The 18,404-nt window shown below is 36.1% G+C and overlaps 1 long non-coding RNA gene across 1 annotated transcript; it reads left to right on the top strand.

The window, feature by feature from the left end:
• Positions 1-12,860: 12,860 nt before the first annotated feature.
• LOC118714346 lies at positions 12,861-16,202 on the top strand. The gene is made up of 2 exons (XR_004986552.2): positions 12,861-15,899; positions 16,010-16,202. It is a non-coding gene; the product is annotated as an uncharacterized LOC118714346 (long non-coding RNA).
• The last annotated feature ends 2,202 nt before the right edge of the window (positions 16,203-18,404 follow it).

The raw sequence follows: 18,404 nt of genomic DNA on the forward strand, positions 1-18,404 counted from the left end.
ACAATGGAATCAGAATGTTTGGGCTCGCTTTACACAGGAAGATACTTAGGCTCTCCTACCCCAAATTTAAGTTTGTTGGAACCGAAGGTAGAACTGGAACCCATATCTCTTGACTTCTGGTCTGAGACTCCTTCATTAAACCTCATTTAGGCCAAAAGCCATCCGTTAGTTTTGGGGTGCACGTCAAAACTTAAGGCCAGATTTATTCATGCAGACGTGTTTCTCTCTTTCTCTCTCTCATGACTCGTGGTTAGAAAATGATGAGACAATCCTATAAAATTGCAAACTGAATGCATGTGTATGATCCTTTCAAGTTACAAAGCCTAAAGTGTTTACTATGTGGTCTTTAATGGAAAAAGTTTGCTTACTCCTGCTCTAAGATTAAAGCAATCCGGATAAAGCTTAAATTCCTTCTGACCACCCTCATTTGTCAGTATAAACTTAACAATATTGTGTTTTCATGTTTGTAGATTCTTTGTAGATTTAAATAATCTATGGTTTCTCTGGTTGGAAAGATGGGTGAATTTTCTAGAAGACAGAATTTTTACAGGTAACTGTTACAATGCAAAGTTGTCTCTTGATAATTAAGAGGTAACTCTATCTTTTCAATTGTTAACATTCACTATATTTTAAAAAACTATTTGCTCTGTAATTTTTAAGTTTTATTAATTTGTCAAATTGAAAAGTGATACACATATATTATGTAGACTGAGAAAAATATAAAAAAGTAGAAGGAAAAACTCTCTTGACTTAACCAATTACCTAAAGACAATCATTGTTAACAATTTGGTTTTTTTTTTCTTCTTAGCATTAATTTCTAGAAAAGAAAAAAAAAACGATATATTCATTTCTTTTTCCTTTTCTTAAAAAAAAAAAGGAGTTTATTTGAACTAGGCGACATATGCAGGGGCGAGATCTTGAAATCTCCCTGATGTGTTCATTATTTTCAGATTGTTTCTAGTTTGGCCACAAATGTAATATTTATAGACTATTTAGTCAATAAATAATTAGGTGTCACCTGCCTCTTTTTTTCTTATGAGATGTAGGATTGAATGTGTTTTCCAAATGTCAAGAAATATATCTAGGACAGGCCATTATTTCCTAAATTACCAACGTCATTCTGGAGATGGAGTTATTTAGAGATGATTGATTTTTTTATTATCCCGCCAGCCTAAATACTTACTGCTGTGTTCCTTTCTCACCATTCACATTTTAAAAATCTCGCATGGAAAGAGAAACATAGAAAGAGGGAAAGTAGGGGAGAGAGGGGGTAAGGGGGAGAGATCAACCAAAGGACTTGTATGCATGTATATAAGCCTAACCAGTAGTCATGGACAACAGGGAGGTGGGGCATGCATGGGGAGGGATTTGGGATGGGAATAGGGGGATGAAGACAAATATGTGATATCATAATCAATAAAGACATAAAAAGAAAAAAGCTGCTAGGAAACTTCTCCATTCTATGCCTGTCTTCCCAGTGGACCTCGGCCATGGCTTCTGCATCCCATTTGTCCTATGGGGAGCCTCCATGTTGGAATGCATCCTGCTGGAGGAACAAGTGCCAATGTGTCCATCTGAAGACCTATTTCAAACACCGCTCCTCGTGATTAAACAAATATACTGATGTTTTCAGCCTTGCTTCCCTCCCCTAAGATTATGTTCAAAAAGAAATCTTCAGTGAACACTGTAGTAGTTTCTTATTCCTGCTGAAACAAATTACCTCAAATTTCATGGCTTAAGACAACAGAAATCTATTATCTCTCATACTTCTGAAGGTCACAAGTTCGAAATGGTTCTCAGTAGACTAAGGTCAAGGTGTTGGCAGGATTGGGTTCTTTCCTGGAGGTTTTGGGGACATCTGTTTTCTTGTTTTTCTCAGTTTCTTAGGGGCCTCCCACCTCCCTTATCCATCTTGAAAGCCAGCAATGGCTTGTCTAGTCCTTCTTACATTGAATCCCACTGACACTGACATGCCTGCCTCTCCCACACTGAAGGCCCCTCATGATTACATTGGGCCCACCCTGCATAATCTAGGATAGTCTCCCAGGTCAAGATTCTTGACTTAATCACAGCTGCTAAATCCCTTTTGCTGTGTGAGGTAGCATGTTCACAGGTATGGAGATTAGGACGTGGGCTTCCTTCTGGTGGAGTGCATTCTTCTATTTACCCCAATTGTTTTAACTCAAAAGAGTGGATAATGTTTGAAATGGGCCAGAATTATTAGGGATATACTGTTTTCCTTTTGCTAGTTCTCAATCATGCTCGTTTTACTACTTCAGCTGTTCTAGTATAAAATTTCTGTCAGGAATAAAATTTATATTCTTATGTGCCTTTTTTTTTTTTTAAGGGCTGGCTCAAGATGAAATTGTGAAGCAATTTGTTTGGTCTGTCATTTTTTTTTTTTTTTCTCTACACTTCTTTCTGCTCTCTTTTCTTACTCCAATCTTAGAGTAATCCTGTTAAGGTATTTTAAAATAGGAGCTAAAAAAAAAAAACCCTTTTGAAGATATTTTTACATTATCAAAAGTTTTTTTTTAAGTTAAAAAATTTAAAGACAGATGTTTTAAAATGATCATGAGAGACTGATAGTAAATTGTATTAAATATATATTAATCCTCACCCAAGAATATGTTTTTATTGATTTTTTTTAGAGAGTGAGGAAGGGAGAGGGAGAGAGAGAAAGAGTAACATCAATGTTAGAATTGGAAGTGAGACAGAAACGTCAATCGGTTGCCTTCTGTATGCCCCCCTCTGACGAGGGATCAAACCTGCAACCTGGGTGTGTGCCCTGACTGGGAATTGAACCCTCAATCCTTCCATGTACGGGATGATGCTCCAACCAACTGAGCCATGCCGGGGGCTGTATTCCAATATTTATTCATTACATATGCTAGTCACTGTAAAGATTCAATGATAAGCAAAACTTAGTTGTCATTCTTAGTTGACAGTCTGGTCAATTTAAAATTTGTATTACTGAATCAGAAAACTTTCAAACTACCCATGTAGGTTTTAGGCTTCTGTAGGTATATTATTATTCACAGATATTAGGGTTCAAAAACTAGAATTTTTCATTTAAAAGTTTAACTTTATTTCTTTATTTATTAAATTATTATCTGTGTACATATTAAAAACTAGAATTTTTCTTATGGAATTGCCATGAACCTATCTTTACCCATGGTTGCAAATTTATTAATACAGTGTGCTAATGAAATGTACTCTTAAAGTTTCCCATACCTTCTGATAGCAGAAGTGGGGGAGGAAGAAATGAGATATAAACTGTTTGTGTCTGCATAAATTTGCCAGTGTTCCATATCTGCTGGCTTAAATATTCTCTTTTGAATGACTCAGATTCTTAGACTTCAAATTTATTTTCTCCTTCTCTATATCTTTCCAAAATAGTATCTGATGTATGTATTTAATGTTGAGGCTTATGGGACCACGTTGTTACAGAAAACCGAAGAACAACAAAGCAATACTTAGAAAGATGGAGTTACATTTATTATGCACGGGTCCAGAGGAAAATGTACAATATCTCTAAGAATTTACCTTCTTTGTCTCCCAAATATGGAATGTTTCTGGCCCCCTTTGCAAGTTCTTAAAGAGCCCGTATCTGCTGGGTATTGAGACTCAGCCAGAGGTGTGGACTGGCGCCAGCACTGATATCCTTGTCTGGGGAATGTTTAATTTACAGAAGCCAAATAGCAGGGTTAAAATTTCATACAGCAGTTTTCATACAAGATGGATGCTTCAACATGATTATAGGAGGATATTCAGGAGCTTCTGGTTTTTAGCTGGTCTCTGCTGTAGAATAAACATTTTGGTTTTCTTCCAAGACTATTGAAATGCCTGTGTGGTCATTTGGACACTATGTGGGCATATACGCTGATCCCATACATATATTTCTAGAGGTGACACCTCCACATATTAAGGCCTCACAATCTCAACTCTAGGTTCTTCAGCTCTCTCAGAGCCTCATACCCCTTTATCAAGGCATGTGGGAGCCTCTGGGTCCCTTGTGTCTCTTGTGCATGCCACAAAAGGCCAGGACAGTTGCTTCAGACTCATCTGACCTTCATGCAGAAGTATTACTGCTTCTGTATCATGCTGGATGTGCACTCCCTCTGGGAGCATAAAGTGTTCCAAGCTGCGCTTGGGTGTTGCAGATAAGATTGCCAGGAGACCTCTCGTAAGGAGGAGATTTGCATACAAATGTTTATTGAGAAGGGTTCCCAGAATCTGCACCTTTGGAGGAATGATGAAAGCAGGATTGAACTGTGATGGGATGCAGCAAAGGCTCTGCAAGTCCTATGGAGAAGCTCTGAAGCGGAATGAATACAAATGTTATCCTGAATTACTGCAAGGGTGCTGGGTGTGTTTAACTCAGTCACTGAATGAGAATTGTCCCACCTCCCATCCCTCTGGGGGAATTCCCTTGGCCAAGGAAATTCTCTTTAGCTGGGAGCAGTTTCCTGACAAATATTTAGCTGTGAATTGTCAGATATTAACACATCCATCAACTGGGGAAATATGTGCTTTAGTCTTAAAGGAGGAAGGAACTGGGACCTCACACCACAGCATCCACTATCCTGGGGAAGCATACCATAGCCTCTCCGGACTCCCAGTTGACATTCTTGGGGTCCCCTGTACCCATCTGGATATTTCTAGTGGATCTAATGGAGATTTAGTGGACTGTGTGGGCATTCCAGCCTGAAAGAGGAAGAGGGGGCATAGTTATTTGATCTTATTTCTGTATTTCCTTGTCATTTTTGTTTCCCACATTCTCCTTGTACAGTAAGATGTGGGATCTCCTGTCCTCCTCCTCTCTGGAGTGGACTTTGACATCATGTTGTCAAGGACTGTCAAGGGTCTGAGATTTTACCCTGCTCTCAGGCTAACAGGTTAACCGGCCACAGTTTTAAGAATGCTAGACCAGACTCCTGAGTCATAGACCCAGGGCTTTATTACTCATGGCGTTACACACAGCATGAGCTTTTTATTAGTGCCCATTTTCCACTTTCCCCAGACTTTTTCAGTGGGTGCCATCCTTTGGCCAGCTGTCTAGCAGAGTACTGAGAACCATATGGAATGTACTAGAGGTCAGATCAGAAAGTGAAATATATCACCACCCATTTGAAGTTGTCCAAAACTTGTTCATGACCTGGGAAAAGGTAACCTTTCTATTTTCTCTGTCATATTCTTTGGTAAAAATTTGCAAGAGGACCTGAAAAGACACTTATCCAAAGAGAACATACAGATGGTCAATAGACAGATGAAAAGACGCTCAACATCGCTAATCATCAGAGAAATGCAATTTAAAACCACAATAAAATAATTTCACCTGTCAGAATAGCTATCACCAATAAATCAACAAACCATAGGTTTTGGCAAAGATGTAGAAAAAGGTAACTCTCATGCACTGTTGGTGGGAATTCAAACGGTTGCAGTCACTGTGGAAAACAATATGGAGGTTTCTAAAAAAATAAAAAATGGAACTGCCTAATGACCCAGCAATTCTACTTCTGGGAATATATCCAAAGAAACCCAAAATATGAATTCAAAAGAACATATGTTCCCCTATGTTCATTGCAGTGTTATTTATAATCAGTAAGCTTTGGGGGCAACAGTAGACAAGTAGATAAAGAAGGTGTGGTACACATATAGAATGGAATATTGTTTGGCCATAAGAAAGAAAAAAATTTGTGACAGCATGGATGGACATAGATGGTATTATGCTCAGTGAAATAAGTCAATCAGAGAAAGACAAATACCATATGATTTCATTTATATGTGGAATCTAAAGAGCAATGTAAATGAACAAACAAAACAGAAACAGACTCATAGATATACTGTGTTTCCCCGAAAATAAGACATCCTCCGAAAATAAGACCTAGCACATGGAAAGATAAGATATCCCCTGAAAATAAGACCTAGTGCAACTTTGGGAGAAAAAATTAATATAAGACACTGTCTTATTTTCGGGGAAACAGGGTAGAGAACAGACTGTTGATTGGCAGAGGGGAGGAGGGTTGAGTGAAAAAGGTGAAGGGATTAAGAACAAATGGGTAGTTATAAAATAGTTACAGGGATATAAAGTACAGTATAGGGAATATAGTCATTGATATTGTAGTAATTATGTATGGTGCCGTGTGTGTACTTAAAATATCAGGGGATCGCTTTATAAAGTAGAGTAGAGATCCGGTGTACAAATTTATGCATAGGTGGGGTCCGGCCAGCTCACCCTGATGGGTCAGGTTGTGGGGGGGAAGGGCCGAGGGCAGTTGGCCTGCTGCGCCCCCCTCCCTCCCCATTAGAGTGTTGGGTACTGGGCCGGCCAGGGGGATGGAGCTGATGAGGTCCTGAATCAGGCTAATTGCCGCTGTGTGTGTTACAGCCATCATTAGTTCTGGTCATTCTGCTATTTCAGTCACTGGGCTTTTATATATATAGGTGGTTGTCTCACCACTATGCTGTACACCTGAAACTAACACAAAGTAATATTGAATGTAAACAGTAATTGTAAAATAAAATTTAAAGAAAATACAAACACAAAAAGAATCTGCCAGTCAACAATATTTATTGATGATCAGTGTGGTGCATATAATTTTATTAGGCACTGTGAAAGTAAAAAGAGAGTCAAAAATTTCCATGCATACATATAGGAAATGGATTGTCTTTTTAAGTCATTCTGTTTAAGGATAAGTTATAGGTTGTGTTCAGACTTCATTATGAATTAGTTACTATTGAGAAATTGGGAACAAATCATGTGTAAATTAGTGAATGTGTCAGATTACATGTTTTCTGGGTTCAAATTCTAGGTGCCTAGATCTCTGGTAGTGATTGTAGATAGTCCTCCATGTTCAACAACTGAAGCAATAGAATATGGTTGGCTAAGTAGAGTAGGAAATTGTGTATAGTAGGATAATTCTTTCCATGAACATAAAAAAGGATACTACATGTTAAGCAGTGAGTAGCATCCTAAACAAGAATGAGGTTGGGACTTGGAATCTGGGTCATGAGAAAACTATATAAAAAAATAGACAAGTGATAGGACACAATGATTGTTATCAGTTGGCAAGGGCTGTATACAAAATCAAGGGGGAGGGGTGATTATTGAATATATAGTGATGCTAGCTAAAGAAAAAAATATATAATTTAGAATTAATATGACCTCCTTTTTTTGTTGCAACAGACTTATAAATATATTTCAAACAGACTTGGTGACCTTGTAATTATGGAATTAAAGCAAATTAAGCAATTAATTTTTTTTTTTTTTGAGGTCCAATTTTGTCCCCTTACCCCCATTCTTTTTGTTTGATAATCCTCACCAAAGATATTTTTTCTATTGATTTTTAGGGAGTAGAAGAGAGGGAAAAACAAAGAAACATCGATTGGTTGCTTCCTACATGCACCCTGACCAGGGCCAGGGAGGAGCCTGCAACCAAGGAATGTGCCCTTGACCACAATCAAACCTAGGTTCCTTTGGTCCACAGGCTGACACTCTGTCCTCTGAGCAAAACTGGCCAGGGCCCCTATTCTTATTTTTAAATGATTCAGATGATCAAGTGGCACAATGATGGTAATAGGTAACTGATATTTGAATGTAAATTATGTAGGGTATGTAGGGTACCCCACAGGCACTTTTAAAATAAGTTTATTTTAAGTTTCATGAGGATGCTCTGAGGCAGGCATGGTTTTCCGTGTTTTAACAGAAGGGAAAACTGAAGCCCTGTGAAGTTGAATGTCTTGATGAAGGACCCATGACTAACTAATTGTGGAACTGGAACTAGAAATCAGGTCTTTGGGTATGGGGTGTAGCTGAACATTGTAATGCTGATATGAATATATAACTATTGTAGTCTCTGGTTGATATTTTGAGTATTTTATAAAACTGCGTAAGAGAATAAAGATTGCTTACTTGAACTCTGCAAAAGAGGTAAAAGGAAGAAAAGTGAAATATTGAAAAGTTGAAAGGTATTGATTTTGGCATCACAGAAAAATATGTGTACCCCTCACTCAAGTGTTCATACGCTCATTCTCTTTCTCTTGCTTTCTAATTTATATCTCATCAATTTCTAAAAGAGGATTGATGGAAACTTTTTGGTTGACTCCCAGGAAAGTCAATAGGTATTAAAATTATTTTAACATTTTTAGCTAAATAGATTGTTTGCCTTGAGATTGATGAAGAACTAGCAATATTGATAAATGAAAAAATGTTATGTGCTTCTTTATATGAATGGAAACATTTCATATATATTTTCTACAGCTTGTTCTTCTGTTTAATATTATAATATTCACGTTGTGTAATGCAGCTGTAGTTCTTTAATTTTGTACTGTTATTTGTGAAATTCCATGTATATATCACAGTTTGTTTATCCTTTTGAGTTGAGGCCTGGTGCATGAAATTCGTGCATGGGTAGGGTCCCTCGGCCTGGCCAGAGATCAGGGCTAATCTGTAAGGCAACTGGTGGGGCAATCAGGGGACCCCTGCTGGCACCCACATTGGCTGGTCTGGGGCCAGTGGGTTAGGGGCAGCTCCTGCATTGAGCGTCTGCCCCCTGTTGGTCAGTGCACATCATAATGACCAGTTGTCCCACTGGTCATTCTGCCGTTTGTTCAATTTGCATATTAGGTTTTTATCATATAGAACTAGGTGCATGAAATTTGTGCATGGAGGGTGGAGGTGGGTGACCCCCAGCCCAGCCTGCACCCTCTCCAATCTGGTACCCCTCAGGGGATGTTGACTGCTGGTTTAGGCCCGATCCTTCAAGGATCGGGCCTAAACTGGCAGCCAGGCATCCCTCTCATAATCCAGGACTACTGGCTCCTAAGCACTTGCCTGCCTGGTTGCCTGATTGCCCCTAATCACTCTGCCTGCTAGCCTGATAGGCCCCTAACTGCTCCTCTGCCAGCATGATTGACACCTAACTGCTCCCCTGCTGGCCCTATTGCCCCCAACTGCCCTCTCCTGCTGGCCTGATCGCCCACAACTTCCCTCCCCTGCTGGCCTGGTCGCCCCCAACTGCCCTCCTCTGCTAGCCATCTTGTGACAATGTGGGGGTGGCCATCTTCTGATGATGTGGGATGGCCATCTTGTGACGACATGAGGGTGGCCATCTTGTGATGACTTGGAGGCAGCCATCTTGTGACATAAGGGTGGGAGGGTCAATTTGCATATTACCTCTTTATTACATATGATAGGTTTATTACTTAGGATTGTTGACAAGCATTTGGGTTGTTTCCTGATTTTTGCTGTAAGAAACAAATACTGGTATGAACATTCTGATGCACATATGCAAGTGTTTCTATAAGAGACATATTCTTGGGGGTATAATTGCTGGGTTTATAGGTTAAATGTATCAGTTTTATTAGATAATGTCATAGTGTTTATCCAGAGTGAATGTTGTACCAATTTATACTTCCAATAGCCATGTAAAAGTTTTCATTTACTCCATAACCATACTTTATATTTGTTATTGTCACTTTTTAACTCTTGCCTATCTGATAGCTCAATGTACTTTGAATTTGTATATTCTGAAGTACTAATGAGATTAAACATAATTCATGTTTCCACTTCTATTGTTTTCCAGTTCCTTTGCCCATTTTCCATTGAGTTATATATCTTTTTATTATTGATTTGGACAAGTGGTTTTTAAAAAAATATATATATTTTGGATACTAATCATTTGACAGTAGTTTGGGATGCAAATTTTTTCTTTCAGTTTATGATTTATCTTTTCATATTTAAAATTGATTTGTTTTATAAACATAAGGATTAAATTTTAATGCAGTTAAATACATCATCTTTTCTTAAGTAGCTTAAACTTATTGTGTCTTAGTTAAGAAACGCTTTCTACCCTAAGGTGATAGTCTCTTATTTCTTCTTCAAAAGTGTTTCTTTTTTAAAAACACATTGTTTTCTTAATATATACAGTACGATTTAGGAATATAATTTTTTTCCATATGGTTAACCAGCTAGAATCCATATACTCTCCACCAAATTGGGGTGCTACCTCTGTCATATCAATTTTGTGACTAATATAATAAAAAAGCCACTCTCCATTCTTTGATCAGATTCAACATGTGGTTATGATTAAATGTGCTTTTATTAAAAAACAAAGTGTGGTTAAGGCAGATTAATCTAGACTTGGTAAGCAGGAAGCAGAAAGGGTGTAAAAGAGAACTCTGGGCCTGGCTGGTGTTGCTCAGTGGTGGAGCGTTGACCTATGACTAGGAGGTCACAGTTCCATTCCAGGTCAGGGCATGTGCCCTAGTTGCAGGCTGGTCCCCAGGAGGGAGTGTGCAGGAGGCAGTCTATCAGTGATTCTCTCTTCATTGATGTCTCTATCTCCCTTTCTTCCTCTCTGAAATCAATATATTAAAAAATAAATAAAAAGAGAACTTTGAAGCAGGGAGACCAGTTAGGAGTTTATCACAAGCTCAAGAAAATGAAGGCTGAATTATAAAAGTGACATGGAAATGGAAGGACAAAAATGTGAGAAAACTTGCAGAGGATGTATTTAGTGAAAAATTGACTATGGAAAGCAAAATAAGTTAAGTGACAAGCATAACTATAAGTTTTGAGTTTTAGTGACTTTTTTTTTTTAGGAAAAACAAAATTATTTCAATGTTAAATTTATTATAATTGATGTGGCCATAGGACACTGAAGTAGAGATTTAGGAAATATTTGTATATAGTTGATAAGTTAAATATATTGGAGGATGTTTTTAATAAACTTGGTGAGTTTCCCTATTCTTATTGTTTCATAGGAATTCTTTATATATTTTGGATACAAATCCTTCTTCCAGAAATATTTTTTTTTTAGAGTTTGTCTTTTTGTTTGTTTTTAATCTTTTTATGGTACCTTTTGAGAAACAGAAGTTCTAAATTATTATGTAGTGGAGTCTATCAATCATTTTCTTTGCACATTTAAAAATATATATTTTTATTGATTTCAGAAAGGAAGGGAGAAGGAAAGAGAGATAGAAAAATCAGTGATGAGAGAGAATCATTGATTGGCTGCCTTCTGCACGCCCCCTACTGGGGGTTGAGTCTGCAACCTGGGCATGTGTCCTGACAGGGAATGGAACTGTGACCTCCTGGTCGACACTCAACCACTGAACCACACTAGCCAGGCTGTTTGCATATTTTATCTAAGAAAATTTTCTGTGCAGCGAGGTAATGAAAATTGTTTCTTATAGTGCATTCTAATTATTTTATTTTTAATTAAATTGAAATTGATTGTTGTTTATGGTATCTGGTAAGGAAAAACATTGTCAAATTTTCTCTTTATGGTTACCAGTTGTCTCATCACCATCTCTTGAAAAGTCCATTTACCTCTTATAAATTTTTAAGACCATCTTGGTCATATGTCAAGTGATAAATGTATGAGTCCATTTCTAAGTTTCTTATTGTGTTTAATGTTTCTAATTGTCAATTCGTGTCAATACCACCTGATTTTAATTTCTGTAACTTTATGATAAATTTTGACATCTAGTTGAGCAAGTTCTCCCACCTTTTTTCTTCTAATTCCACAGTAGGGGTGTTGAACTCAATCAGAGAAGGGGCCAAAATCTAAAATCCAGCCTAAATCTCGGGCCGAATGGTTTACTGAACAGTCATAAACTGTCATTGTGATGGAAACGCAGCGGAGTGCAGTGATGACAGCACGGTGCGGGCCACATTGCAAGGCCTGGCGGGACGGATTTGGCCCGAGGGCCTTGTGTTTGACACATGTGTTCCACAGAATAGTGTCTTCACAATCTTGAATCTTGAACCCAATTTTGATTTTAGACTCAATATGTTAATTAATACCCACATAAACACACACTTACGGAATTTTTATTGCCACTGCAATGAATTTACATAACAATAAAGAACTGTAATCTTTATGACATTGACTCTTTTAGTTCATAATCATGATATAGTTCTTGATTATTAAGGTTTTCTTTAGTGTATTTCAGTACAGTTTTATATATTTGTCCATAATGTTTCTGCATAGTTTTTAAATTTATTTCTGAATATTGCACATATTTTTATTTCAGTTTTAAATATTCATTTTCCACATCTGTGTTATTGGTGTATTAAATGCAATATCTTTTTATATGTTGATTTCATACTCTGCAAATATACTAAATTATTTTCTTATTCTAGAAATTATCTGTAGATCCTTTTGTATTTTTTAACAAAGCATACAACTTGAAAATAATGATATTTTAATTTCTTCCTTTGTATTCTTTTCACTGTTTATTTCCTTTTAGTACTGCCAAGAGACTCCAGTACAAAGTTGAAAAAAGTAGGCATTATGTTAATTGTTCTGACCTCAATTGGAATGCTTTTATTATTAGCTATGATGTTTTGTGGATACTCTATTAAGTAATTTTGTTAATTAAAAAAAAAAAATCAAAGCTAAATCATTGGCTCCAATCAAGGGAAAAGGAAAGAGAATGGGAAAGGAGAATCTATTGAGTTTTATTTTCATTTTTAAAATATATTTTTTTATTGATTTCAGAGAAAAGAGAGAGAGAGAGAGAGAGAGAGAGAGAGAGAGAGAGAGAGAGAAACATCGATGAGAGAGAATTGTTGATTGGCTGCCTCCTGCATGTACCACATAAGGGATAGAGCCTTCAACCCAGGCATGTGCCCTGACTGGGAATTGAAACCGTGACCTCTAGGTTCATAGGTCATGCTGGCTGGGCTAGTTTTTAATCCCAATTATTCTATTTGTAATTTATAAATGTTCTATGTACTTACTTCTTTCCTCCCTTTCTTCTTTCTTTCCTTCTTTCCTCTTTCCACCCTCCTCCTTCCAGCCTTCCTTTTCTCTTTCTCTCTCTCTAAACCAGTTTTGTCTTTTAAAATATTTCCTTACATTCAGGCCTTTAAACTAAAAAAAAGTACTTACTATATTTAATATTTATTATTTGTCTTCTAATTCCAATATCTGAAGCCTTTTGCATCAAACTTTGCTGTCTATTGTTTCAACTACTTCTCATTCTACTACTTGTTTCCTCATACATTTTGTGAGTTTCAACTACAAGTTCATATCTGTTAGAGTTTTATCTTGTTCAAAATTTTCAAGCCCTATATTGGCAATTTATGCCTCCAGTGACTATTTGCTTCTGCCAAACATTGGGAAAACTCATCAATGCAGAAACACTTTAAATTAAAATTTTTTTTTTGCCTGAAGTTTTTTGGATATACCCAGGTAATGTGAGATTGGGATACAAGTTCAGGGAGGGTCAGTTTGTGGATATCAATTTCAAAGGGTGATTTTATGTTTCCTTCTACCCAATGCCACATTTTATAATAAGCAATTTCCCTTGCTGTCCCCTGGATTTATTTTTAGTTCACATACACCTTGAGGGTTTAGGACTTTTGGGTGCCTGATTTATTAAAGCTTCTCCTATTAGATTCCCCATCTTGGTCAGGTGCCTCCAGGATTTATTTCCTGTTGGCTGTGAATACAGAAGCTCAAGTTCACCTTCATGGGTAAATGTTCTCAAAGTGAAAGCCAGATTCAAGGCTCAGCTTACCTCTCTGGATCCCTATGGCTTTTGAGGATACTTTCTTTCTTGCCAATACATTGATGTATTTAAAAATATTTTTTACTATTTTAATTATTTTTCAGTAAGAGTGTTGGCCACAGTGTATAGTGTGTCATATTATTGGAAAATGGATTTTTTTGTCATTGAAAATAATTTATTCCTATAATAAATTTAAGGTCAGCATGAAAAGGATGAAGAGGTCCTTCATGAATGATAAGACAGTATAAATATAAGATCATGGACTATATTACTCATTTATATACTGTTATACCTTTTTACTGTACACTCTGTTATGTGAGGTGTTGTGTTACATTATCAGAGATGTCAATAAGTATACTGAAAGCTTCTCAAATTTGAAAGGTAATTTGTAATTTATAGATATAAGTGATACATTCAATGAGGGTGGTACAAACTAAATATTCATACCCAATTGAGGAATTAAAGCAAATTGTAAAGAAGGTTCTATTTTATCTCAATCTATAGGGTAGACAGAGAGAGATGAGTAGAAGTTTATTCCAGGTAGAAAACAAAGAGCATAAACAATGGTGTAAAGGTAAAAACAAAACAAAAAAACACCTAAAAAACAAGGAATGGCTTTAGATACTGTATGTTTGATGGATTATAAGCTATTTTAAGGAAATAGTTAATGATAAGAATGGAAAGTCAGGCAAAGGCTTGAGTATGAAGAACCATAAGTTCTAGACTGAGCAATTTGAACTTAAATTAGTAGGGGGACTGAGAGTTACTAATATATTATAAACTTTTAGTTTGATACAGTTTAAAATGGGTCATTTATGGGAGGCTGAATATAGAATCAATATTTATTCACTTAAACTCTAGCAATTATAGACAGGGGTAAATGAAAATGGGAGGAAGCTTGGGAATGTGAAACAAGTAAAACACTATTTTACTCAGCGTTTTTGATATGAGTAATCTCCATTCTGATGATGGCTTGATGTTGTTTACATAATTACTTTCTTCCATTACTTAGAAAATTATTTATTTATTTTCTGAATAAGTTTGAAACCACATCTTGGTGTTTCCTTTCATGCGTAAGAATGAATCCTGAGTCATAATTCGAAGGACACATTATTTAGGAACTAATTTCTCCCCTTATTTTAAAGAGAAAGAACTAGACTGGTTTTTGCTCACATTGATTTGATCATTTTATCTATTTTTCAGTGGAATAGTGCATCTCTATACATTTCTTAGGCCACCTCATTTTGTTAATGAGACAAAGGATAATTAAATGTCAATAAGGATTTGTGGTATCAAAATTCAAGGTCCACTTTATAAATGCTAAGGATCAGAAAGTTATCCAAGGGACACTATAGGCATATTATGATGCAATTTTTATTTCTGAACTGAGATGAAAAATGGGAATGTGTGTCTTTCTTTACTCTAATACCAAAACCTCATTAGGCTTGGCCAGCATGTGGGGAAATGACACAGCTGAGGCTTTCTCAGGCAAAATACATTAACATTACAAATGAAATTTGGTCTGAATTTATCTCAAGGAGCATTTCTCTCAAAGGTATAGTAGGAATTACATTAGCAGTGCAGTTATTAAGCTTTGTTGAATAAATCTGTTTTAGAAAAGGAAAGTGACCTTTTGTATCTCTCAAGGGGTAATAGCATTACATATGTATTTAAAATAATACTAATTGGGACAGGACGTCAGATTTACAAAAATATGGGAGGAAATTGGATATTCAGTTAGAAAGTATAAAGTATCTTAAACAAAGCATTTCATAATATTAAATATCTGACTTTTATTACTTCCTAATCAAACAACTCTATCTTCTGTTATAGGATGTAGATGGAGAGTGAAGGTCAGAAAAATACTGTTGAAAATCCTCATTTTTGTACTTGAAATATGGGCACAATTTGTAACCTAAACTCCTCAGTAATTACTGTAACTGTTGTTTTTCTTCAATGAACAGACTTACATATTTTTCACATTTTGACATGAAATCTTGTGTTCCCTAAGAAGCAATGTCAAAAAATAAATACGTCCTAGTTTTTATGCTTCTTTGTGGTCATTTTCTATGGGAGTGATAACACAGTCAGATGTGCTAGCATTCAGATGCTTGAATTAACTTAAATTTTAATATCTAATGCTGGCTCAAATATTTTAAAAAGAGATAACAATGTAATATAGAACATTAGTTTACACAAAGAAAGACTATTAAATGCCAGATAATGAAATCAAAGGCGGTTGCACACTGCCAAATCTGTTGAAGATATTATGACATTTCAAAGCTAGGAAAATTGTATAACAGATTCATGGGCTTACAGGATTATTACTCAAGTGCCAAGCATCCATCTATCAAACGGACGACTTTCAAGAGAAGGTAATTTACTTACAGTGATGGGAAATTCAATTAAGGAAAAACTGTGACTATCAGCTTAATCAAATAGGAAATGCAAACAAAACCCTAATATTATACTGCCAATCTTACAGGTACCCAAGAGGTCAAGAACAGAAGCATGGATTATAAAAAGCAACACGTCGTCATGCTGCATGACCAAAATCAACTCAGAAGACTGAGTGGGAAAACATTGGAATTCAAATTTTCATTTTGATGATGTTATAAGTTCTATACCTTAATTGCATGAATAAAAAAACAGTATTTATGAAAATGAAAACAATTTAACATATATCTAATTTGGTTTCGTTTCTGAAAACATAATAGAAACAGAATGGTAATCATTAAGTTCCAAGATGGATTTATGATCTCTAAGTTACTTCACACTAATATAATATCTTTTTTTTTTTGAATGGGCCACTAAATTTGAGCTAGGATGAGCAATCTTTATTTCAGTGGGACACTTAACGAATTTTATTATATTCTTGTGGACAAAATGGAGAAATACAGCCTAGATTAGACTATTAGAGGTTGAATGACTGGGCTGATGCAGTCTGATGACAGGATTGATGGCATCTGAAGAGAGGTTTCTCATGACTCATGGATGACTGTTTCCTAGGCATTCTATGTAATGTAGTGTTTTGGTAACTTGTAAACAGGGACACTTTCTGATAAGATTTACAGTTATAAAAAAAGTATCATGGGTAAAAACACTTTAGATGATCAAATCAGTATCTCTAAAAATTTTGAGAGCAGAGTAATGGACTAAATCCAATAAGGGATAAATATAAAATCCTTAACCTGAGTATATAAGCTTGATCATATAAGCTAGTTCTCTGTTTCTAACAGTTTTGTTATACTTCTCAAAGACTTAGTTTCCCTATGTTTAAAATGGGAATAATAACACTAGCTAATTAATAGTTTGAGGTAAGGGCACAGCACAGTTTTGGCATATTAGTGAGTGTTCAAAAGGTGTTAGTTACTTCTTTTCCAGAAATCCTGGATCCAAATTCTGTTACTTATGGGGTACTTGACCTTGGGTAGGTCAAATTCTTATTTTTTCTTTTTTTTTTTTTTTAAATATATATTTTATTGATTTTGTACAGAGAGGAAAGGAGAGAGATAGTCAGAAACATCGATGAGAGAGAGTCATCGATCAGCTGCCTCTTGCACACCCCCTACTGGGGATATGCCAGCAACCAAGGTACATGCCCTTGACCGGAATCGAACCCCGGACCCTTCAGTCCCCAAGCCGACACTCTATCCATTGAGCCAAACTGGTCTCGGCAAATTCTTATTCTTTCTAAACCTCATTTTCCTCCTTTGAAAGTGGCGATAAAAATAGTACTTACCTCATAGGTGGTTGTCATGAAAATTAAATGAGATGATACATGTGGGGTCCTCTTTGAGGTACATTAGGAACATATTTAGTTACTAATGATTGTTCGTAATTGCAGTCACCATTAGTTCAACTTCCGGAAAGTCTACCTAGACATTCTATTGCAAAAATAGAACCAATAATTGTTCTAGAATAAGGGAAATTATATTTCTACTTTATTATAGACTAAATCTATGTTATCACTTTAGTTTAAATGTATACTTTTAAGAGGAACATTGAAAATTGAAGTGAACATAAAATTAAATCACATGAAAAGTGATGAAAGAAACTGGGATGCCTATTCTGGAAAAGAGGAGATTAGGATAGGAGGAAGCTAGCTGAAGGGTTGTCATTGGAGAGAAACAAGGTCCTCAGAATTAGATTGATGGCAATGAGACAGATATTTTGCTCCCCTGAAGAAACACATTCTTAACTGTGAGAGCTGTCCAAAGGTGTGAGGGCTGGGAAGGTAGTCATTACTCAGTCCCTGAAGGTTTTTTTTATTTTTTTTATTTTTTTTAAGTTTGTAAAGTCATTTGAGAGAGAGTTGCAGAGAGCATTCAGGGATTTGAGATGAGATTTGGCTCAGTGATCTTTAAAGGCCAGTCCTTTTCTGAGGTTCTGAGGTTCTGCAGCTGTTGACTTCTTTATGATGCTTAACATTTAACACCTTTTAAAACCCTTCTTCCAGTCACATAGCCTTTTCTTTCAAATTATTTGACAGAAGCATCTCACAATAAGTAAGAATTGCATACCCTTGACCTTTAAGAGCTAAAATTTATTTCCTTCACTGCTCTTATCCTGAGATATCTGGGTAAATGGATTTGCAGAATCTGTGCATGCCAGTCATACTTGCATTTCTTTTAAAATGGGAAAGTTGATAAAATGGTAAAGGAATTTTCAGGACATAGGATCTTTGATGGCTCAGCTTCAATAGCCAAAAATGCTCCTGTTTCAAGTAATGTAAACATTAGTGAGTAGACATGCAAATATTGAGTATATAAACAATATTGTTTCACAAACAAGCTTGTTATTGCATGCATTCTTTGAACAATGTGTCTCATAGGAACATTTTTTATTGACATTTGCTATCTTATTTAGCATAATATTCT

Source organism: Pipistrellus kuhlii, unplaced genomic scaffold (assembly GCF_014108245.1).
Source record: "Pipistrellus kuhlii isolate mPipKuh1 unplaced genomic scaffold, mPipKuh1.p scaffold_m20_p_10, whole genome shotgun sequence".
Taxonomy (NCBI): Eukaryota; Metazoa; Chordata; class Mammalia; order Chiroptera; family Vespertilionidae; genus Pipistrellus; species Pipistrellus kuhlii.